This window comes from Pholcus phalangioides, unplaced genomic scaffold (assembly GCF_987345545.1).
Source record: "Pholcus phalangioides strain wild (caught in Gottingen) unplaced genomic scaffold, Ppha-v1.0 ptg000007l_1, whole genome shotgun sequence".
NCBI lineage: Eukaryota > Metazoa > Arthropoda > Arachnida > Araneae > Pholcidae > Pholcus > Pholcus phalangioides.
Window position 1 is genome coordinate 2,959,845 of NW_028301600.1, and position 24,908 is coordinate 2,984,752.

At 35.2% G+C, this 24,908-nt stretch overlaps 1 protein-coding gene across 3 annotated transcripts in view; it reads right to left on the minus strand.

The window, feature by feature from the left end:
* Nucleotides 1–24,908, minus strand: part of LOC149084792 (xaa-Pro aminopeptidase 1-like) — a 537,471-nt gene that overhangs the window by 479,319 nt on the left and 33,244 nt on the right. For all 3 annotated transcript variants that reach the window (XM_089232535.1, XM_089232536.1, XM_089232537.1), the window contains exon 2: nt 11,509–11,627. The gene's annotated coding sequence lies outside the window, so the exon portion shown is untranslated. The remainder of the gene's footprint in view (nt 1–11,508; nt 11,628–24,908) is intronic.

Below are 24,908 nucleotides of genomic sequence, written 5' to 3' on the forward strand. Positions count from 1 at the left end.
GGGGGGCGGCGCAGTGCACCCCATGCCACCTCCCCGTATCTCCGCCCATGTGATCTGCTATTTTTTAAATTCCAAATCAGTCATTTCCTTGGATTCCATGCCATTTTTCACAAAAATAAAAAATACCAAACTATTACTCGATTCTCGAGTAAAATGACTTCCCCTCATTCAGTTTTTCGCTCGATATAATCAGATAACTCAATAATATTTTTTTTAAATAAAGTATTTCAACATTGACTATTGTTCATTTTAAGGCATATTTCTGGAAATTTTTAAACGCATATTTTTGCACTATAAATGCGTTTTCTTTTTTTAGCATATTTTTCATTTCTGAATTCCGAAATGGACGATTTTTTCTTTTTTTTTCCTGGGTGTATTTTCTCTTTAGGGAAATTTCCGCACTTTAAATACATATATAAAATAAATAAATGTATATATTTTAATTATACGTATATTTTTCAATACTTCCCCCCCCCCGCATATTCTGAGCCTTTAGGGCAGGCATATTAACACATTTTTAAGGCACATATTTTTATATTTTATGCATATTTCGGCATTATAATATGAGTGTTTTTGCTTCTTTTTTTGATTTGTTAGAACATTCCAATTCATTTTTTATCTGTTTCAAATGCATATATAATTTTTTTTTTCAATTTTGCGTGCATTTTTCATTTTTGATGACATAATTCGGGATTATTCGACGATGGTTTCAATTTTTCGCATATATACATCCTTTCCAAAAAAATTAGAACACCCAGAAATTTACGAGAGCAGTTCATGAAATATTTAAGTTGGAAAGTGCAGTTCAAGGTTGTAGTGCAAGTACAGTTGTAATTTGCATTTTCCTTTTCTATCATGATCATATCATATGAGCTTTCATATCTTGAGCATATCGGTGGCAAAAAATTTTCATAAAGTGGATTAAATGCGTCGTAAAATAACAAATTAATTTTTTCCTCTTTGTTTCAAAAAATTGGAACACTCCAAAAGCTGTTTGAGAAAATTAGAACATTTGGCTTAAAAACCTATTACTGTATTACATGAATATTTTCATGCCAATTTACATCAACTTGATCGAATAAGAGAGTGTTTCATGTCTTTCCTAGTTATCTATGCAAACCTACAATCATTCAATGTTCGCAATACGGGTAGAAAAACTGGAAATTTCTGAAAAACGCAGAATTACGCATGTATTTGCTAGGACTGTGTGTATGTGGGGGAGGGGGGGGGAGACGCGTGCTGATATCGTACGAATACATTGTACTGTGGCCATCTTTGGTCTTGGCCATGGATTTTATGCATCAAGACATTCAATTTACGAGTGTCCGGCACAGACCCGAATCGGGCCTCAGCTATAAATCTTCTCTATCGGCTCCCTGATAGCGGTTTGCAATTGATCAGTTTTTATTAATTAATTTATTTTATCTCGAGTCCGCAATCTCTTGATAAGATTAGTATCAGGTACAATCATCAGATATCACGAAACCATCGAAATATCGATGAGGTTTGATACACATTGGCAAATTCTTGATACTATATGCGTTTTTCATCTTCAAACGAAGTCTTCAGTGGAAACAAAAAATAGAGGCCAATGGATTAGAAAGCATCTCTGGATGGAGGTGTGAATGTTAGGCTCTCTACCTTTTGATTCCAGAGTTGAAGACGTATGGTATGGAGAAATAAATTGCATTTTCTATCATGATTTTGACTCTTTCTAAGTTATTACTTAATTGCTGCAGCAAGTCACATAGGTGAAAAGATGAAAATGTAAATTACAACCATACCCTTAATTTGAGCTTTCCAACTTGAGCTCTTTATGGACTGCTCTCGTAAATTTCTAGGGTGTTCTAATTTTTTGAAAAAGATCGGGTATTTTTATTTCATGGTATATTTCGACATTTTTAAAAATGCAGATTCATCTTTATTTTTAGTGCATGTTTTAGCGTCTAATCCGGGCTCTAGTTACAACTTTCTTTCACGTTTTGAATTCCAGAGACTTTATTTACTTCGAGTATTTGTGTATTTAAACTTTTTCTCAGTATGTTACTGTGTGTTTTCATGTATTTTTTTTTTTGTAAGATGATTTAATGCACCAAATTTATATATTTCAGAGAGAATTCTTTTATTATATTCCGATGCAAATGACTGTATATCTAATATGCGTATTCAATCTCACTAAACCTACGCTCATTTTTGAAATTAATTCCACGATCGTAAGATATCATGGAAAAAAAGAAATGAATATTCAAAAAGAATGTGAGTAAAGCATTGAGAAGCAGTTTTATACCCGAAAGTTTTGATAAATTAATTATTTAATGATGTTCCAAGGTTGGGAAGTAGCTGTAGTTTTGCTCGAATAGATTTGTATCAACTGACAAATATCAGTTGTTACAATGCCTTGCCTCGAATAGCAGTAATTCCAACAACACTGATTTAATCAACGCACATTATTTATGAAAAAGCTTTTCGATTTACAAAAATAATTCACATTTTAGGTGAACCTCAAAATCCCGAGAACATACTTCAACACTTGCAAATTTAAAAAATACAATTAAAATATTAAGGGGCATATATATAGAATGTTTCTCAAGATTCAGAATATTTATAGTGTTCAACTTGAAAATATTGGGACATTTTCAAATACCTAGTGGATGGATTAGTAATTTCTTTTTAGTACGCTCTGACATTTCGTTACTAAGTTAATCATATCAATATTTCACAAGCGAAAGCAAGTAAATTTTATTGCCTGTTAAAGCTAATCTATATTGATAGAGTTATTTACCATAGAATGCTGAGCATCTATAAACACAATAATTTCGTTCAAAATTTTGAGTATATCCCGCCTTTATGTGTTTTTTATTTAGTTCGGAAAATAGAAAAACTTTGGAGAATGAAAGGAGAAAGTACATTTCTGGGAAGAAAAGGTCAATCACCGGGCGTTACCACCCTGTCACTTCGGATCAGTCCCGTCTCGACGGCTTATCATACATGCCAATTACCCATTGTCACATACTGGGGGGAAAGCATTCTAAAATCACGTGACCCTGTGGTCATTTTGAAAAGATTTTGTGAAAATAAGTAGCTTTTTTTGAAGAGGTTTTGTGTTCGACCCTGAGCCGTCGATAGGGTTAAGTGGCATTGTTTGAGAAAATATATCGTAACTTGTTCAATTTTCAATATATTCAAGTGAAATTTTCACTAAAGTGTCCACAAAAACATACAGAATATGAATAAAAATAATTCATACGCTCACATTTGAAATTTACATGCAAAAAAATTATGTAAATATGGTTTTTGTGGAACTTCTCATTAGAAAAAATACAATTTTTTTAAAGTATTTTTAGACCAGAGGCATAGCAGTTACCAAAACAACTTTTATTTTAAATTTCTCCTAAATACACTGCTGGCCACCGTAAATGCAACACCCGAAAGAAAACATGCAAATAATATGAAATTTACAACATGCATTAGCGGAGGTGAGATACGCAAATGATTAGAATTTCAGCGCAGATGCACATCACGCGCGCCTGTGGCGCCCCTTCAAAGCGCTATTTAAGGCTTGGAGATTTCGACGATTTGAAGTACGGCAATTGTGTTTTTCTTGTGTTTTTTTCAAAAAAACGATCAATTATGCCTCGTAGAAAACAGCGATCATCTTTTGATCAAGTATCCGAGTTCGACAGAGGAAGGATAGTGGCCTACCGAGATTGTGGATTATCTTTCAGGGAAATCGGTAGTCGTGTTGGACGAAACCAAACAACTGTAATGCGGATATGTGATCGTTGGATGCAGGAGGGTACGACGGACCGACGTGCTCGATCGCATCCACCTCAGCACTCTCTCACACTCCTCTAGTAAGCATTGCCGGTACTTTAAAAAGGTTTTTGTGGAACTTCTCATTAGAAAAAATACAATTTTTTTAAAGTATTTTTAGACCAGAGGCATAGCAGTTACCAAAACAACTTTTATTTTAAATTTCTCCTAAATATATGAAGTAAAATACTGGTTTTTTGACCATTAATATCACTCTGATTTCAAATCATTCAACTCGATACTGAAATGCAACCCATCATCCCAGATTTCAATTATTATTTTCTGTTTATTACTTCTACCATCCTTGTTGACCATGCGAAATTTCATGTGCATATCTCAAAAACTTTGAGAAAAAAAATGTTTTCTAACATCACAAATGACGTCTCTAAGGCTAAACATTAAAGCAATATTATTTATGAAAATACACTGAAGAGCCAAAAAACTGGTACAAATGCCTAATATCGTGTAGTAGGCCCCCCCCCCCCGAGCCCGCAGAAGTGCTGCAACACGACGTGGCATGGACTCGACTAATGTCTGAAGTAGTGCTGGAGGTAATTGACACCATGAATCCTGCAGGGCTGTCCATAAATCCGTAGGAGTAAGAGGGGGGTGGAGATCTCTTCTGAACAGCACGTTGCAAGACATCCCAGATATGTTCAATAATGTTCATGTCTGGGGATTTAGGTGGCCAGCGGAAGTGTCTAAAGTCAGAAGAGTGTTCCTGGAGCCACTTTGTAGCAATTCTGGACGTGTGGGGTGTCGCATTGTCCTGCTGAAATTGTCCAAGTCCATCGGAATGCACAATGGACATGAATGGGTTCAGGTGATCAGACAGGATGCTTACGTACCTGTCAGAGTCGTATCTAGACGTATCAGGGGTCCCATATCACGCCCCATACCATCACAGAGCTTCCACAAGCTTGAACAGTCCCCTGTTGACATGTAGGGTCCATGGATTCATGAGGTTGTCTCCATACCCGTACACGTCCATCAGCTCGAAGCAATTGGAACCGAGACTCGTCAGACCAGGCAACAGGTTTCCAGTCCTCAACAGTCCAATGTAGGTGTTGTCGGGCCCAGGCGAGGCGCAAAGCTTTGTGTCGTGCAGTCATCAAGGGTACATGAGTGGGCCTTCAGCTCCGAAAGCCCATATCGATGATGTTTCGTTGAATGGTTCGCATGCTGACACTTGTTGATGGCCCAGCATTGAAATCTGCAGCAATTTGCGGAAGGGTTGAACGTCTGTCACATTTAATGATTCTCGTCAGTCGTCCTTGGTCCCGTTCTTGCATGATCTTTTTCCGGCCGCAGCGATGTCATAGATTTAATTTTCTACCGGATTCCCGATATTCACGGTACACTCGTGAAATGGTCGTACGTGAAAATACAAATTTCATCGCTACCTCGGAGATGCTATGTCCCATCTCTCGTGCGCAGACTATAACACCACGTTCAAACTCACTTAAATCTCGATAACCTGCCATTGTAGCAGCAGTAACTGATCTAACAACTATGCCAGACACTTGTTGTGTTATATAGGCATTGCCGACCGCAGTGCCGTACTCTGATTGGTTCCATATCTCTTTATTTGCATATGCATGCCTGTACCAGTTTTTTTGGCTCTTCAGTTTATATCATAACTTTGCAGATTTTCAATACATTGAAAAGAAATTTTCACTAAAATGCTCACAAAAAAATGCAGATTATGAATAGAAAAAGAAATGTAAACCTTAGAGGAAAAAAGTCATTTAAATTTAATTTTTGTTATTTATTATTAATTATTTTATTTTTAACAATTTTTTAAACACTTTTTTTGGATGAACAGAGTGAATTTTCAATTTTTTTTTTTAAATTTAATCCTATTAATATATTAAGAAAGAAGACTTTAGAAGAGTAAACATTATTTTGACATTTGAGTAACAAAACACAATTGTACTTATATGACTGCATTAATTATATTTGTACATTTTGACTTAATATAATGATTCATGCTTAATAAAAAGAAATTTACATTTTATTTTTCATGTACGCTTATATGTTTATCACAGTATTCACTAAATTAAGTTTCATGAGTAGTTAATGCAAATAATTCAAAACAAGTAATAAATTTTAAAATTCCAGGATTAAATGAATTCATGAAATAATTAGAAATGTTAATGTAATGTGTCAAATCAGAGTTGGTGAAAAAAAGGTTTTGGTTTAAATTCATACTTTTACAATAAATTCAGTTATAGTTGAGTAAAATATTTTTTTAAATTTAACCTTCACATGTTCAAATTCTTAGAAAAGTGTTCAAATTCCAAACAATTGAAATAATTAATTTCACTTTTAATTGATCTATAAATATTTCTTATGATGCAACAAAGGCAAACTTTTGCAATCTGATATTATATTTTTGCATAAAGAATTATTTTGTATTTGATAAATCCAGATAATATTATTAATCATATATATAGATGTATTTTGGAGTATTTTTAACACGCTTAATTATAAAGTTACTTTACTAAAACACTGTTAAAATTTTTTTTAATTACTTTGATTTTTACAGCATATATTTTAATAAACATATATTTAATATATATGATAAATATGAAATGGTTATACTTGTGTGGCAAAAAATTCTACATTATAATATTTAATACAGGCCTATAGATTTTTCCCAAGAAATAATTTAAAATTGCTGATAGAAAGCCAGAATATGAGGCATCAAATCACAAAGAATGAAATATTAGATACAACCGGATTGTTGTAGCTGAGGCAGATGGAAGAGAGTAGAATTAAAACCTAATGGAAATAATGCCTGGTGGTGATATATTAGATGTGATGTTTCTTGTTGTGATGATGATTGTAAAAAATAATAATAGCTTCTGTGAAGATATAAACTATGGCACACTGGTCTTTGTCCTTCAGATGGTGTCTTATTTAATTATAAGACTTTATCATCTCAGCAGGTGATGATAAAGTCACTGCTGCTGCTTCATTGAGAAAACTAAAACAAAAGTGTTAGAACTAAACTGAACTAAACTAAAGTGAAAGAACAGCATATGAAATGTATAGAATGAGCTTTTCCATTAGTTCAGGTGGGTCTTTCTATTTTCAGTGATTTTCAAATTCAAATATCAAACAAATATCGCACTTAAAAACCTAGTATTTTTTGTTGGTCTCAAGACAGACAGGGCAATGACTTTCTAATTGGATTTATTAAGACAGTGCGAGCAAATAAAAAGTTATTTTTTTAGTTTAACCAATTCAGCAGTAATTCCGGAATATCTCATCAAACTTAATCTGCTTTACTACAGCCCCCCCCCCACAAAATATCCCAAATTCTAAGAATGCATTGAAATTGTTTTTACAGTAAAATACTCATTTTTCCATCCTCCCTCCAATCAATCAGTTGCCAGTGGGTGGAGTTAGCTCTCATTCAAGGTTAGATAAGAGAAGGCGAAAGAAAAAATAGACTGTGTGTTTTCCTTACCCTTTCTTTTAGCACTGTAAAGAAAAATATACACTCAGTATAAATAATAAAAAAGTTTTATTTTCCAAAAACAGTATTTCTCTTCCTGGAAAGCCACACACATCATGGCAGATGTTTTGTATCATAGTGAGGGAAATAAAAGCGATGGGCAGAGAAAATTCTCTTGTTGGGGTGAACAGTTATCAGCTGGGCAATCAGAAAAACAAATCTTGAAAATAGGAGGCTATTTGTGAAGGTTTCACAATTTCAAATGTGGCGGTTATAATGTGGAAAATTTTAAAAACTGCTTAAAGGGTCAATAACCATATAATCCCTTTCATTGAGAATGATGTATCTAAGGCCTACACATTATATTTTTTCTAACTGGAAGTATGCTTCTAGGATCAACAGTTAGTGAGTCATCCCAGGATAAAGGGACTTTCCTATGCATCCTGTATATGAAAAACCTTGAAGAGAAATACTCTACCTCTATCTGACACCTATATACAGGGTGATTACAAAAAAACTATCCCGACATATGGGCCCCTAACTATCATACCATTCACAGAAACTGAGTGAAATTTTGCCATAAGGTATTTTGAGGTATGCGCTCAAGAATGATATGGAAAACAACAGTGTCACTCTAAAAGTTACGGTTACAGTGAGAAAATTTCGAAAATATCAAATGGCAACACCAAGTTTTTTGTATTGGAATGTGATCTCCATTGTGAAAAACACTAAATAGCGTTCGAACGGCAACTGTAGCATGAAAATCACTGGCGGTAGATAGGCTAAAAGTGAGGACAACCAATAAGGACAGAAAAGCAGCATAAAATAAAGCATTTTATTGTGTTTCACAAATTTTCCACATGACCTTGTGGAGGACTAATCAGGCTGGGATCTCAGCCGAAGAAACGGTGTGACGAATGAAACGAACATTAATGCTCTGGTGCACTGCAAAGTCCTTTTTACTTTTTCCTTGCCTAGCTCCGGGGATTTTCGTGCTACAGGTGCCATTCCAACGCTATTTAGTGTTTTTCAGTATGGAGATTGCATTCCAATACAAAAAACTTGGTGTTGCCATTTGATATTTTCGAAATTTTCTCACTGTAACCGTAACTGTTAGAGTGACACTGTTGTTTTCCATATCATTCTTGAGCGCATACCTCAAAATACCTTATGCCAAAATTTCATTCAGTTTCTGTGAATGGTTTGATAGTTAGGGGCCCATATGTAGGGATAGTTTTTTTATAATCACCCCGTATACAATGTACACAGTTATATACTGCATATAAGCCTATACAATGTGCCAAAAATACCTGAAACTATTTGCTGATGCAAGAAAAATAGAAATAACAGGATGAGTGTGTGTGTGATAGGATAATGAAAGGGTTGCAATATAGTACCATGCCAGTATTTGACCTAGAGAATAGTTAAAATTCTCAAATTCTTTAGTCCAAGTAGTATAGGATGGTAATAAAATAACTTGAGCCTATTTTTGCATATGTGTGTGTTTTATAATTTGTACATTTTATATCATATTGTGCTTTTGATTTTTTGTTTTTTAATTTCAATTTCTAAATCTTAATGTTTCTATGTTTTTATTTGTTAATTGAATGACATACTTGCCAACTGCTATGTAATGTCTGTAGTTTCTATAGATTTTTACCATAAAATACAGAATTACTGTGAATCCCAAAAAACTAAGGAATTCTGTTTTTTCAAAAGTACTAGTTTTTGATTGGCGATTTCTCTGAATTCTATTATTTTATCAAGTACAAAATGATGCCATACAAAGACCGCATCTCTACAGAATGAATACTGAGCTGAATTTGAAATGAAGTGAAGCACCCTCATTGTTGATAGTTGTTATAAAGGTTTGCTTTGATTGGTTGTATGCACATTTGCAAGTTGAATCACCCAGGTGGGCCCTTATACCAAAAATGTTTAATTGCTGAATTGAAAAAAAACCAAACAAATCAGCAGAACTTTTTTTTTTTATCAAGGTTTCTTCATAACGTTTTTCATGGGCAAGTTTCTACAAACAAAGTGGAAGAGGGATGTCAATGACAACTAAGCATTAATAGTGTCCAGTTCCAAAAATTGAACTTTCATTGATTTTGTGGGGGATATTCACGATAAACAGGCCCAAACTTAAACAAAAGGCTACTTTAAATGCTCCTCAGAGCTGGATAGGTTGACAAGTTGAAGAAAATAAAACAATTGATTTCAATTTTCGAAATAGTCAAGAGGAGGAAAAATTGCCCTCTCTCCCATCACCAAACATTGACACTACGGAGAAACTTGGTTCCAAGGTTGGCATGAATGGAATTCATATTTATGTCTTTACTTTGAAGTTTTACATGTTTTTGTTGTTTTCTTTTAAAACTCAGTGTATTATCAAGAGTTTTATTTGTTTTATATCATTGTGTAATTATGATAACTGCATCCACTCTACCTCGCCATATGCTTGTAGGGGTGGGATAGCAGAGCATATTGGATACGAGTCCATTGTAGCTGCAACAATCAACCAATGCAAGTGAAATTAGAAATATGGGAGTTTCAAAGTATGAGAGTGAGGAAAAAAACAAAACCATAGTTTCTGGTTTAAGTCATAGCAATCGATTTATTACTAAGTGATCAGCCGGTGAAAAAATTCATGAATCACATTGCGATAGTACATGTAACATGGTAAGCACTAGCGCAAAACACATAGGCCTACAAAGAAAAATATGGAAACAAGCAATAAGGACATGGAAGCGACAGAATAGCAACACATTTATGATATATCGATTGTTTAGTTTATTATTATTATTTTCCTATCATTTAGTTGCCAGTGGGTGGCAACACAATGTTTTGTTTACTTTTTCAGTCTAATAAAATGTTTCACTTGAAATGGACGCCACGTCTTCAGTCTTCCTTACTTGTCCATATAATTGTCTTAATTCTTTGTCTTCCCAAATCCAAAAATATATCACAACATTTTGATTCGTTTCACAACTACTCCACATACCTGCCTCCACATACAATGACTTTTTGCATGCGAGAGATGGTTGAAAACAACAAAATGTAGGCTTATCATTGCAAGAGGAATCAGTTGAACCTCCTGTCTGATGGCATCTCTAAAATCATACATGGTTTGTGGAGGTTATGTGTACACCTTTGATTTCAGTCATCTCCAGAGACAGAAATTCATTGAAGTGAGATTGAGGAATCCTGGTGGACACAGAAAAATGAAATGGCAGGATATAATTCTGTCAACGAACTGTTGCATTAAGAAGAGTTCACAGATCTCACATGAGCCTTTTGTAGCTGTAATTCGTAAACATCAAATCTCCCCCACAAACTATACCTTAAAAGATGCCATCAGATGAGAGTTGAAACAAATTCCTCTTGCTATGGTACACGTTTAATTGCTGTCCACCATTTACCACGTGCAAAGTGTCATTATGTGTGAAGGCAGGTATGTAGGGCATTTGTGAAACAAATCAAAATGCATGGTTTTTCTACCCTTTCTCTGCCCTCATTGGTTGTTTCCACAATTTCTTTAGTCTGTGTCTTGTATCACCATAGGTGTAGGCAGAATTTTCTCGGGGGGGGGGGGGGGCGGGTTCAGATTTTTTTTTCCTTCTGAGGGGGGTTTTTACTTTTTTCCCTGCAAAATAACACTATAATCTTGGCTCGGGAGGGGGAGGGTTAGAACCCCAAAACTCCCCTTTGCGTACGCCAATGTGTATCACTGTTCATCATGCTACAGGTACCTTTCCGATGCCATTTATGGTTTTTCGCTGTTCCGCTCGCTTAGCAATTATTAAATGTGGGTATTGTCATTTGAATTTTTCTAAATTTTGTTACTGTGCCATTACAGCTAAAACTATGTTTGCTTTTTTTTCCTCACTCTTGGGCCCATACTTTGAAACATTTACATCTTGAATTTCACTAGCATTGGTTGATCATTGCAGCAGCTAAGTGCTCATATATCTGCGAAGTTGTTTTATGACTATCCTGTATTCATACAAAGTTGAGTTTGATGCAACAGATTTTCAAAAATCAGACTGTAAACAGTACTTTTTAATCATGACCACCCTGTACAAACACACGATAATTTGGTTTTTTATGCCACCTTTCATACACAAAGGTTCTGAATAACGGTCCATTTGCTTGTACATGGATGCAGCTGAGGAAAAACATAGGAAAAGGTAGTAAAAGTGAAAACTCTTGTGAAACACACAGTTACATACCCAAATGTCAATGTGCTCTGAATCTTTCATGAAGATATAGGTCTTTCATTGCGATTAGGCACAAAGCAAAAAAACTTCTTTATTTCATTAGAAACTTGGCTGCTTGAGTCATACGCAATCTAAAATGAAAATTCAATAACACATTCTCTCAGTAAAACATGAATAAAACTTGCCTCATTATTCATAAAGATAAGTTGATGTAAAAACAATTGAAATAGAAAACACAGAAAAAAACAAGCCATTCAAGCTATCTTCAAACATAAATGTCGGAACTCTGCCATGTAACCAGAAAGAATAGTGTAATAATTATTGAGGTATAATTTTTTAAGTGGTTACTAGGGATGGGACAGATAATGATTTAGCTGAATACTGAATAATCAGCTAATGCCTTGGCTGAATACTGAATATTCAGTGGCCGGATATCAATTTTCTTAAAATTCATAAAAATTTTAAATAAAATTTTCATTTTTAATTGAAAATAAAATTGGTAATTTCAAATGATTGATATTGAATTAATTACTTTAATATTAATTTTAATTTCTTATTTAAATAAATATTAAAAACTACCTTTAGACAACATAATCATAGCATAATATTAAAAAAATCCCTCAAAAATTCATTTTTTTAATTTTTGAAAAATTCAAAAATAATTTATTTTTTCACAGCACTATTTTAATATCCTATAAGATTGACTCAAGCTAAAGCAAAATGACAGAAATGACTTGGCAGCAAAACTGCTTGACTTTTGTCTCTTCACAATGTTAGCTTCTTTTTTTTTCGGGTCTTCCAAAAAGTCCAATGTGAAAACTCTCTTGATGTGCAGCAAATTACGAAAACATGCAAGTTTTTTTAAGAATGATGCTGCTCCTTTGCTCTTTCGGGGAAAAAAGTGAAGACCAACCACTGGGGAATGGGAATTCATCCCCTTTTAATTTTTTTTCCCTTCAGACTTTCCCTGACTTATCCCAAATATTAAGAATTTTCCCTGACTTTTGATAAATATTTAACATTTTCCCTGACCATTTTCTGATTCCCTGATTTTTCAGGTTGCTGGAAACCCTGTAAAGCTTTAAATAAAAAACTTTTGTTGCTTCAATCAATACTGCATCATTTTCATCATTCGATATCTTCATTAAGATTTTTTTGTGCTTTTTTGTGATTTTTTTCTCTTATAGAATTCATGGCACTATTTATATCAGTGCTTTTATTCTGTGAAGTCGTTTACTTGTCACATTCACACCAAAAAGTATATTACACCACATGATTAAAGACATAATAAATGTTTTGGTTTACCTACACATAAAAAAATAACATGTCCTGACTGACTGATTCATAATTGCCGAGCCAAAACTGCTTAAGCTATAAACATGAAATTTGATCAGTAGTTTTATTTCATGGCGGAAAGACTCACTAAGAAAATGTTTTTTTAAATTCCCCCCCCCCCCAAGGTTAAGAGGTTACATAGAGAAATCATGCCTAGCCGAAATCGCTGAAGCTATGAATATGAAATTTTGTCAGTAGTTTTATTTTATGGTGTGAAGACTCAATAAGGAGAGACTTTTCAAATTTCAACCTTTAAACAAGTTATAAGGCAGTTCAAAGGTCATATGGGGCAATCAAAGCACCATGCTGAAACTGCTGAAGCTATAAATATGAAATTTAGCCAGCATTATATTTTATAATGTAAACACCCACTAAGATGGGATTTTTGAAAACTCAATACCCAAGGGTATCATGATAAGTTCAAATGCTATATGGGTGGATCATCACTGAGATTTTCAGATTACCAAACCCACACGGGCAAAGCAGCAGGTAACAGCTAGTCTATATATAGTCAAATCTTGTTTTAACGAACACTTTTCCATCAGCTCGAAGCAATTGGAACCGAGACTCGCCAGACCAGGCAACAGGTTTCCAGTCCTCAACAGTCCAATGTAGGTGTTGTCGGGCCCAGGCGAGGCGCAAAGCTTTGTGTCGTGCAGTCATCAAGGGTACATGAGTGGGCCTTCAGCTCCGAAAGCCCATATCGATGATGTTTCGTTGAATGGTTCGCATGCTGACACTTGTTGATGGCCCAGCATTGAAATCTGCAGCAATTTGCGGAAGGGTTGAACGTCTGTCACATTTAATGATTCTCGTCAGTCGTCCTTGGTCCCGTTCTTGCATGATCTTTTTCCGGCCGCAGCGATGTCATAGATTTAATTTTCTACCGGATTCCCGATATTCACGGTACACTCGTGAAATGGTCGTACGTGAAAATACAAATTTCATCGCTACCTCGGAGATGCTATGTCCCATCTCTCGTGCGCAGACTATAACACCACGTTCAAACTCACTTAAATCTCGATAACCTGCCATTGTAGCAGCAGTAACTGATCTAACAACTATGCCAGACACTTGTTGTGTTATATAGGCATTGCCGACCGCAGTGCCGTACTCTGATTGGTTCCATATCTCTTTATTTGCATATGCATGCCTGTACCAGTTTTTTTGGCTCTTCAGTTTATATCATAACTTTGCAGATTTTCAATACATTGAAAAGAAATTTTCACTAAAATGCTCACAAAAAAATGCAGATTATGAATAGAAAAAGAAATGTAAACCTTAGAGGAAAAAAGTCATTTAAATTTAATTTTTGTTATTTATTATTAATTATTTTATTTTTAACAATTTTTTAAACACTTTTTTTGGATGAACAGAGTGAATTTTCAATTTTTTTTTTTAAATTTAATCCTATTAATATATTAAGAAAGAAGACTTTAGAAGAGTAAACATTATTTTGACATTTGAGTAACAAAACACAATTGTACTTATATGACTGCATTAATTATATTTGTACATTTTGACTTAATATAATGATTCATGCTTAATAAAAAGAAATTTACATTTTATTTTTCATGTACGCTTATATGTTTATCACAGTATTCACTAAATTAAGTTTCATGAGTAGTTAATGCAAATAATTCAAAACAAGTAATAAATTTTAAAATTCCAGGATTAAATGAATTCATGAAATAATTAGAAATGTTAATGTAATGTGTCAAATCAGAGTTGGTGAAAAAAAGGTTTTGGTTTAAATTCATACTTTTACAATAAATTCAGTTATAGTTGAGTAAAATATTTTTTTAAATTTAACCTTCACATGTTCAAATTCTTAGAAAAGTGTTCAAATTCCAAACAATTGAAATAATTAATTTAACTTTTAATTGATCTATAAATATTTCTTATGATGCAACAAAGGCAAACTTTTGCAATCTGATATTATATTTTTGCATAAAAAATTATTTTGTATTTGATAAATCCAGATAATATTATTAATCATATATATAGATGTATTTTGGAGTATTTTTAACACGCTTAATTATAAAGTTACTTTACTAAAACACTGTTAAAATTTTTTTTAATTATTTTGATTTTTACAGCATATATTTTAATAAACATATATTTAATATATATGATAAATATGAAATGGTTATACTTGTGTGGCAAAAAATTCTACATTATAATATTTAATACAGGCCTATAGATTTTTCCCAAGAAATAATTTAAAATTACTGATAAAAAGCCAGAATATGAGGCATCAAATCACAAAGAATGAAATAATAGATACAACCGGATTGTTGTAGTTGAGGCAGATGGAAGGGAGTAGAATTAAAACCTAATAGGAATAATGCCTGGTGGTGATATATTTTATTCTAAGTATGAATAGCTTCTCAATTTACCCTAACATGTTTATCATATTTCTTTTTAAGCGTGTCAATTGTGTTACAATTTACTACTCCAGGGGTAAGCTATTCCATTTATTGACAACCCTATTACAGAAAAATTCCCTGCGACACCATAACCTTGCATTGTCCCTCACTAATCGATACTGGTGTCCCCTTAAAAAAGCAGTCGATTGGCGGTGTACTAGAAGTTCATGGTCCATTCTATCCATCTCATTGAAAATTTTGAACACTTCGATCATATCTCCTCGACACCTGCGTTCATCCAATGTAAACATATTCAAAAAATGAAGTCTTTCTTCATAACTCAAGCCCTGTGTGCCAATAAGGACACGCGTAGCTCTTCTCTGCACCCCTTCAACCAAGTCTATGTCCCTCTGTAGGTATGGTCTCCAAAAACTTACAGCATACTCCAGTCAAGAACGAACTAAACCTCGAGAAAGCGGAAGAATAACTTTAGGAGAACGTGAAGAGACCTTCTTGAAAATGAGACCACAAGCATTCTATTCACTTTTTTGACCACTGCTGAACAATGTTCAGAAAACCTAAGCCGCTCGTCAATGAGAATTCCCAAATCGGTGACCCTAGTTGCGTCCGGGATAGTGACACCATTCAACTCGTAAGAGAACCGTGGGTTGCTCGAACCAAAATGAGCTACCATGCACTTATCAACGCTAAACGTCATGCTCCATTCATTTGCCCATGCTGCAATCCTGTTCAAGTTAGTCTGGAGCAACTCCCTATTGCTTTGATTCCAGATTACCCCCATTAGCTTCCCATCATCTGCAAATTTGCTAGTTATCTCATCAATACCCTGATCGAGTTTATCGATAAAAAGTGAAAAAAGTATGGGGCCAAGGACACTTCCTTCAGGAACTCCACTTGTAACGCCTGTCCAACCAGAGAATTCCCCGTTCACCATAATTCGTTGCGACCTATCTCTTAAACATGATTCTATCCAATTCAGCAAGTTGCCCCAATTCCAATCTCCTGTAAACGCTTCAAGAGTTTGCCATGTTGGACCCGATCGAATGCCTTCTGGAAATCAAGGTAAACATCATCTACATTTTTGCTCTTACCCAAAGCCTTAGTCACGTGATCATAGAAGCAAAGGAGGTTAGTTACACATGACTTCCCCTTCCTGAACCCATGCTGATTATCCGACAATACATTATTCTCGTCTATCCACTTCACAAACTGACTTTTGATGATAATTTCCAAAATTTTTGAGAGGGAGCTCGTCAAACTCACTGGACGATAATTGGACACAGCTTCTCTACTACCCTTCTTAAATATCGGAACAACATTAGCAAGTTCCCAATCCCTTGGGACGATACCCTCAGCAACATTACTCCTGTATATCTGTGCGACTGGCTCTAACAATTCATTAGCCCATTCCCTGAGGACCCTGGGATAGATATCATCTGGTCCTGGTGCTTTGCTCGCACATATATTTTTTAGAAGATTTAGGACCTCCACATCTTCCACTTTAATATCGTTGAGGATTTTGTTTCCCCATGCAACATCCAATGCAATGATATTGAATATCATTATCTCTGTTAAAAGCCGATGCGAAAAAGGCAATGAAAGCACTACACATGTCAACATTGCTCTCTAACCTAGACCCTCCTATCGAGAGGGGGGCCAACTGTCCCCTTGCATCCATTATTGATGTATCGAATAAAATTACTTCAGATCAGAGCCAATGTTATCGGCCAACCTAGATTTAACTTCCTTTTTACTATCCCTTATCGTTTTCTTCAACGCTCTTCTTTTATCAGTTAACAATGATAGGTCACCTCGTCCACTTTTATACTCCCTGAATGCTCTTTTATTTTCAAATTAGAGGTTGCGCACGCTATCCGTGAACCATAGAGGGTGCGATGTACAAACACGCCTTTTTCGAATAAAGGGTATGACCTCGTGCAAAACAGAGGACAGTTTCGTACTAAATTCCTCCCATTGACTTACCACCCCTACTGATTCCAACCGGTGTTTGAAAACTTCCGCTAACCTTCCTCTCAGAACTTTGATGTTCTGAAAACAGGGAACCAGTCTTTTGTTATCAACCGTACCCGAGAAAAAGTTACAGTGAAATCTGATGATACGATGATCACTGGAAGAAAACTCTTTCCCTACCGAAACATGTTCAACTAGATCCTCAGAACTAGTGAGAACTAAATCCAGTACCCTTAGTGGCTTCTGATACATGGTGATACAAAAAATTTTCGAGCAACAACTTAAGAAAGTCTCTTTCATACTGATCTCTAGATGAAAGGTTCTCCCATTGAATACCTGGGTAATTGAAATCCCCTAGTATGAGAACCCTCTTTCGCTTACACATGTAGGAAATTTCATCATGCACTTTGGCGATGTAGTTTTGATCCCTATTCGGTGGATCCACAACCATCGTAGTTTCTAAAAAATCTTTCTTATTACCCAAGCTCCTGGCATTAATTAGCACACATTTTAATTTACCCAGTGATTTATTGTCAATCAAGAAGCCATTCAAGTCAGTGGTGGGTAATTCCCCGTCAGTACTGTTATGATTATCATTAATTAACCGCATTCCCGACTATGTGGTCTTGGAGTAAAAAACCTAACCTAAGACTATCGTAAACCTCCCAGACCCCCATAGATGGATCCCATTCGAACGAAGCCACCTATCGGTAAATGCGGGAAGCTCCAAAAACTTAACCCAAGTGAGGAGCAAATGTCCTTCAGGCCTATATTGAATTGTTGGATCCTACTCCTATACCCTCTACTACCCCTTGGCAGCACTGGAATCACCGCCACATCTGAACCCCCCCCCCAGCGGATAATAGTAAATCCCGGTACTCTGACAGAGACTCACTAATATTCGCTGCTACCTGATTTGTTCCCACCCACAGAATCACCTGCAAGGGTAACTTTCAGCAATAAAAAATGTCTTGAACGTTGCCAATCTTTCCCCAGGAAGACAACAGCTCTCGAAACCCCAAAAATCCCTACACACTTTGTTCCCAAGTTCCCTAACCATAGAATCGCCGATGATCAAACCCCTATCACTATCCCCCTCTACCTCATCCACGACCACCCATTCACACGGTTAATAGGGATGGTAAAAGCAACAAATAAAAAAAAATCATTGAAATCTGAGACTATGGGAGTCCTTTTTTCATTTTGCCAGGTGATTTGAAATGGAATGACCCGGTTAATTTATCTAAGTTACTCATTACCTGTGTTCAATTTGCTAAGTGGAATAGAGCTGCTTATTTAAAATATGTATGATAGGGCATCAGGGTTAGGTTTTTGACACCAGAAACTAACTCGGTATCAAAACCAGGGTTGGGTTTTTGACTTTTTGACATGACAAGCATCAAAAACTGGTTATACTGTCAAAAACTGTTTTAAACCGTCAAAAACCTAAATGAATGCCTTTTGATAATGTTTTGTACACAATAGGTGTACAACATGATGAAAAGCTTACTTGTTGGCATATTAAAATGTTTCATTTTTAAACATTAATTTATTACAATAATTAAAACAATATTAATTATAATTTACAATTTTGTATTTTTCAACATAAGAGCCTAGAACATATAAAATATAATTTTATGGTTTATTTATCTAAGCTACTCATTACCTGTGTTCAATTTGCTAAGTGGAATAGAGCTGCTTATTCAAAATATGTATGATAGGGCATCAGGGTTAGGTTTTTGACCCCAGAAACTAACTCAGTATTAAAACTATCAAAATCTTACTGTCAATGATGTCAAATAGTTTTTGTTAACGTGATAGATATGTTATAAATAACAAAACACTTACTTTTATTTAGATTAAAGGGTTTTATATTCAGAATTATAATTGCTGAGAAAAAATACCAATTCTGATATTTTAAATTTTGTGATCTGCCCAAAATTTTATTCCATATAAAAATTCTCATGCAGCATCTGTTAATGCACTAATTAAACTCATTTATTTTCACCTAAAAATTTCTTAGATCAGGGTGTATAAATTCACAGAGCTTTAAAGAGTATTTTCAACCAAAGCAGAGCTGACAAGACTTGATACCAAAAGCATTTGTTTTGCACGTTTGAATACAGCTTCGAATGGAAAACATTGGAATTGCATTATAAATGCTAGTAAATTTATCATATCATAGTGCAAAAGTAAGAATAAACCAAGTTTGACACATACAAGCTAGCATTGCCAAATTAAATGACATTTTAGTCCTACAATTTAGTATTTTGATCGCTAGATATATTTCAATGTTATGCGCAACAAGAGTATCGTTTTAAGTATTAGTGGTTATCTAGATAATTTAATAACAGAAATCACCATACATATATAATGTAATAAACCTTTTTTTAAACTCTTATCTGCTGTAAAACGAGTACAGCAGATGGTTTATATCAATGCACACGCAGTTGCACACGCAATAAGCAGTTGAAGAAATTTCAAATGTCAAATCATTCCATAGTTTTCCCTTTCGTGTTTATGCTATGCTTTATTCAAATTGTACATTTTATAAGAAAAAAAATATATATAGTGCAGAATAATTTTGTAGAGAGTAGACAATTATTTTAGAATCATATTAAATATTTATTCTTTGTATAACATAGTCACGTTAAACATTACATGCAATTAACGTGTGCATTTCCAATGGGAATTTTTATATCGAAAAGCAATATTTGAGGTTTTTGACGTGACAGTTTAAACTGCGGTTTAAACCGTCAAAATCTGCCATGTGTCAAAAACCTGCCACCCCTGCATAAGAACAATGAAAAAACATGGAATTCCATTATAACAAAATTTATGATTATAAAAAACCGAATTGAAAAATTCGGTTATTACACCATTATAAAAAACCGAAAAATAGTGATTTCTTTGGTTCTCTTGGAGTTTGTTAAAACCGGATTCTACAGTATATAAAATAACATGTCCTGACTGACTGATTCATCACTGCTGAGCTGAAACCGCTGAAGCTACAAATATGAAATTTAGTCAGAAGTTTTATTTCATGATGTGAAGACCAACTAAGAAGGGGTTTTCCGAAATTTGACCATTAAGAGGGTCATTAAGGGTGTTAAAAGGTGACATTCATGAAATTTGGTAAGTAGTTCTATTACATGTCGTAAAGACTCACCAAGAAGGTTTTTTTTTAAATTTGACCCCCGGATTATATAGAGAAATAACGCTGAGCCGAATTAAATTGGTGGGACAATGCCACCACATGCCCATCCGCCCCGTTTTTCCACCCATGGTTTGAGGGAGAGTGTTAGTAATCTAGTGCACCCCTCAGAGTGCAAATTATGTTTCATGTAATATTTCAATGATAATTTCAAATCTTAATGTTTTTGCATGTCACAGAATTACTTTTTACATGTTTCCTTTGAAGTTTTTTATGTTTTTGTTGTTAACTTCTTTTAAGCTCAGTATATTGTCGAGAGAGTTGTTTGCTTTTATAGCTGTGAATTTGTGATCGCTGCATCGAACCCACCTTGCCGTATGCCTGTAAAGGTGGAATGGCCAAAAATATTGATATATGTGGTAACATGTCTCTTTGTGTTTACCTTTGTCTTTCCCTAAGGTGTGTTTCCTTATGTCTTAATTAGATGAATAAGTAATTGTATGATGTGCTGCTTTATCTGCATTTTCCACACATCACTACTGGATTGTAGTTAAATTATGTCGCGTTAATGAAATATTTTAACGTTGAAAAATATAAGAATGAATCTTGACTAAAATCAAACGTTTCATAAATGTGAAAGTCATGTAACTGAGAGACTTATAAATGGGATCTCACTGAGGTGCGGATTCCCTAGTGCACAAGTGAAATTTGGAGGTATTTATGCACAACGGAGCCCCTCTTGGCCATTTTTTTTAAAGCTACCCTTTCTTTCATTTCCTTCTGGAAGTTATATAAGGGACTCTTTTCACATCAAATTGCTGAAGATCAACTACTTTAGCATAAAAATGTTAAATTTTTTTTTGAGTACTTCATCTCAAACTCTTTTTTCATGTGTATATATATATATTTTGCTTTTTCATTTTACTTTCATAAATTAAAAATTAATCAAATTCGAACACATATTTTATGCTTCAAAAAATATTTGAATAACTATCTTCTAATGGGAAAATACAAATACAACGTCACAACAGGCAAAATGCCCAACAAGATGACTGAGAAAAAGATGCCCATAACAAATATGGACGTCATATATTTCAAAAATACAACAACCCAATTAAAAACACAATCACAAAAATTATAAACAATATATACACATGATAAAATAATATACACTGCCCATAAAGAATATTATGGTTGTCTTATTCTAAGTATGGATAGCTTCTCGATTTACCCCAACATGTTTATCGTATTTCTTTTTAAACGTGTCAATTGTGTTACAATTTACGACCTCCAGGGTTAAGCTATTCCATTTAACAACCCTATTAGAGAAAAATTCTCCCTGCGACACCATAACCTCACATTGTCCCTTACCAATCGATACTGGTATCCCCTTGTAAAAGCAGTCGATTGGCGGTGTACTAAAAGTTCATGGTCCATCCTAACCATCCCGTTGAAAATTTTGAACACTTCGATCATATCTCCTCGACACCTGCGTTCATCCGATGTGAACATATTCAAAAAATTAAGTCTCTCTTCATAACTCAAGCCCCGTGTGCTTAAGGACACGTGTAACTCTTCTCTGCACCCCTTCAACCAAATCTATGTCCCTCTGTAGGTATGGTCTCCAAAACCTTACAACATACTCCAGTATACAACTCATAAAAGAACCGTAGGTTGTTCAAACCAAAGTGAGCGATAATGCTAAAACCAGTTCTACCAATCAGAGCACACCATTATGAAAGGTCAACTATTTAACACAGATTTTTGTCCCAGAATAATCAATTTAAGACCATCAATTAGTAATGCCAACCACTGAAGTTGGATATACAGGGTGTGAGAACTTGAGTCAGTCTCATCTCAATTAACTCTTAAACCGTTGGATAAAGAAACATTTTTAATTAAAAAAATTATTTGAATAATGTGCCTATCCCAGATGTGTAATTTATTTCAAATAATCAATGGCCTAACTAACCGCAGCATAAACTGATAGACAACAGTACACATATCAGGATACAATGTTTTTTTTTATATATAGATTTGATAGGAAAATGGGTGGAGTGTTGGCATAGGCGTAAACTTCTATAGGGCCCATGGGCCCGAGCCCCCCCAACATTTTTGAAGACGCGGCTCAGCCCCCCCAAAAATTTGTATGAATATGGCTTATTCATTTTGCAATGATGAAAAATTTTTTTTCAACCAAAAGTTGTCCTAATTATGAATTAGTTAATGGAAACAATCTGCTCAAAATTTTAGTTCTTTTAAAAAATCAGGATGGTCTTTGGCTTTCTTGTTCCATGACAATACGTTTATCTCATTTCTTCCCTGCCGTTCAATCCCCAATTGCACCCTCCATCGGTTCCAATCCTTACTGCCAGAAGGCACGGCTGAGAGGAAGATTCTTTGAGGTGTTGAGGGGGCTCTTTCTTCTTTGCCTGTGGCAAAAACTGAGTGTCTCTTCTTTTGTTCACTGCGACCGGAGGACGGCCATGGCGCCGACATGAAAATAAGCCCAAAGATGCATGGAGGGGGGAGGTTGAAAATTGGGAAGCAATGATATTGAAACCGAAACAAATTACACTCTATAAAGAATAGGTGCCAGAACCTAGAGGCTGAGGCCATTTGAGCCCCCCCCCCCCGCAATAAATTTTGTAAGGGGACCGAGCCTCCCCAGTAATTACTGAAAAAAACCATTGTGCAATGCATTCTCCCTCAATCAAATAAACAACAAGTGAATTATAATATTGATTTTAAAAAAGGAAATGAAAACTAAATGATAATTTTTCAAAGGTCCAAGACCAACCCCTCGACCGGGCTTTATTGGCCCATTCGTTAAGTCACCACTACATTTTAACAATGAATACAAAATATTATCTTTATAACTAAGGGATTCCTGAACTATTTACGTTCGCAGCACTCATGGAAATTTTAAATGTTGCCCAACACCTCAGCCAACGTCATCCTAAAGAGTGTAGTCAACACCATAACCCTTGTTTTGTGGAACAGATTTGCACCCTCCACTAATATAATTTGACTGGCTCTTCGTTTTCGTAAGAATACTCATTTAGGAAAGAAAATTAGAATTTTTTTTTGAATTTTTGAGTTGGAAAACTGAACATCCTAATCTAAATTGTGCATGTGTATCAATAAAAATTGTACAAACTGTATAATTTTTATTGATGAGGTGACTGAAAAGGCAGTGACAGCAACGCCAATGAGGTATGTGGTATCCCCGCCCCCTCAACGTTTTCTCCCCATCTGGTTGGGAATTTCGAAGATGAGAAACGAAACTAAAACTAATTCAATAAAAAGTTATCAATTAGGTCATTGCAAAGATGGCCTACTGCACATTATCGGTGAGGGGGGGGGGAAGGGAGATAGCCTACAAGTTGGCTACAAGACTCATTCATTCATAAAAAAAATATCGCTCACAAATTGAAAAGAATTTCTTCAATTTAAAAAGTAAAAATTAATCTTCAATTACCTAAGGAAGCAGGTTGGCCACCCCTTTATAAATAGTGAAATGCATGCACAATATCGGTATGTAAGCGCCGCAAAATGTATCTATTTAAAATTCAATAAATCATAAATAGTCAGTCCTCGGTATAACGTCACTCGGGGACCAAATAAAAATGACCGGAAGCTGCGATAACTTGATAACGAGTAATCCCATTTCACTAATTTTGTTGGCAAGGACTATAAAAGAGATGTTATAGGCATCCCCTATCCTGCATCAGGGCCTCAGGCTTGGGCCTTTGGTGGATATAGTGAATTTTTCGTGTGAAAAACAAAAAATGATAGAGGGGGGTGGGGAATCATCCCCCCGCACTGGAGCCCTGTTAGTCCAATACCTTCTAAAGCAGCTTGCTCTAGAAGGTGTTGGTTAGTCCCACCGTTGAGCGGGGGGGGGGGCATGTTTATAGTGCAATGTATGTCTGATGATGTTAATAGTTATGACTTTACAACGAGATCTTTGGACGAGAGATCTTTTCAAGACTCTCTCTCGGTCATCCGTTTATAAGATTTCAAATTGAAAATTAATTCAACAAAGAAAAAATTATACATTGATAGGTTTCCTTTCCATGTTTAGCGAGAAAATTCTTTTTCTATGAACACAGGACCATAGCGTGCCTTTTCGGGGCCCCCAGGGCACACTTTTTCTGGGGGCCCTTGGAAAGGATTATTATTATGCAAAATAAATGTACATTATTTTGTGGCGCCCAATTAGGCATGTGGCCCTGGTGCAATGCCCTGGTTGCCCCGGCCTAGTTAGGGGGCCTGTATGACCATATAGTAGTTATTCCAGACAACCAGCTTTCGCGGGTAGATAGGACAAGGCAAATCGCTTTGGGACAAGATCAAAGAAAAGCGTTGGGTCGCAATAGGCAGGATTAACCATTGAGGACAACAAAGCACGTACTTCTGACACGGGCATCAGAAAAGAGCAATCACTAATTTATTTTTTCTTAGCTGAGGATTGTTTACTGTCACTGTAGATCGGCTGGCGACAGAAGTAGAAAATGCCATCAGTGAATCCTCTTGAATGCACTTCTGTACTATGCCTG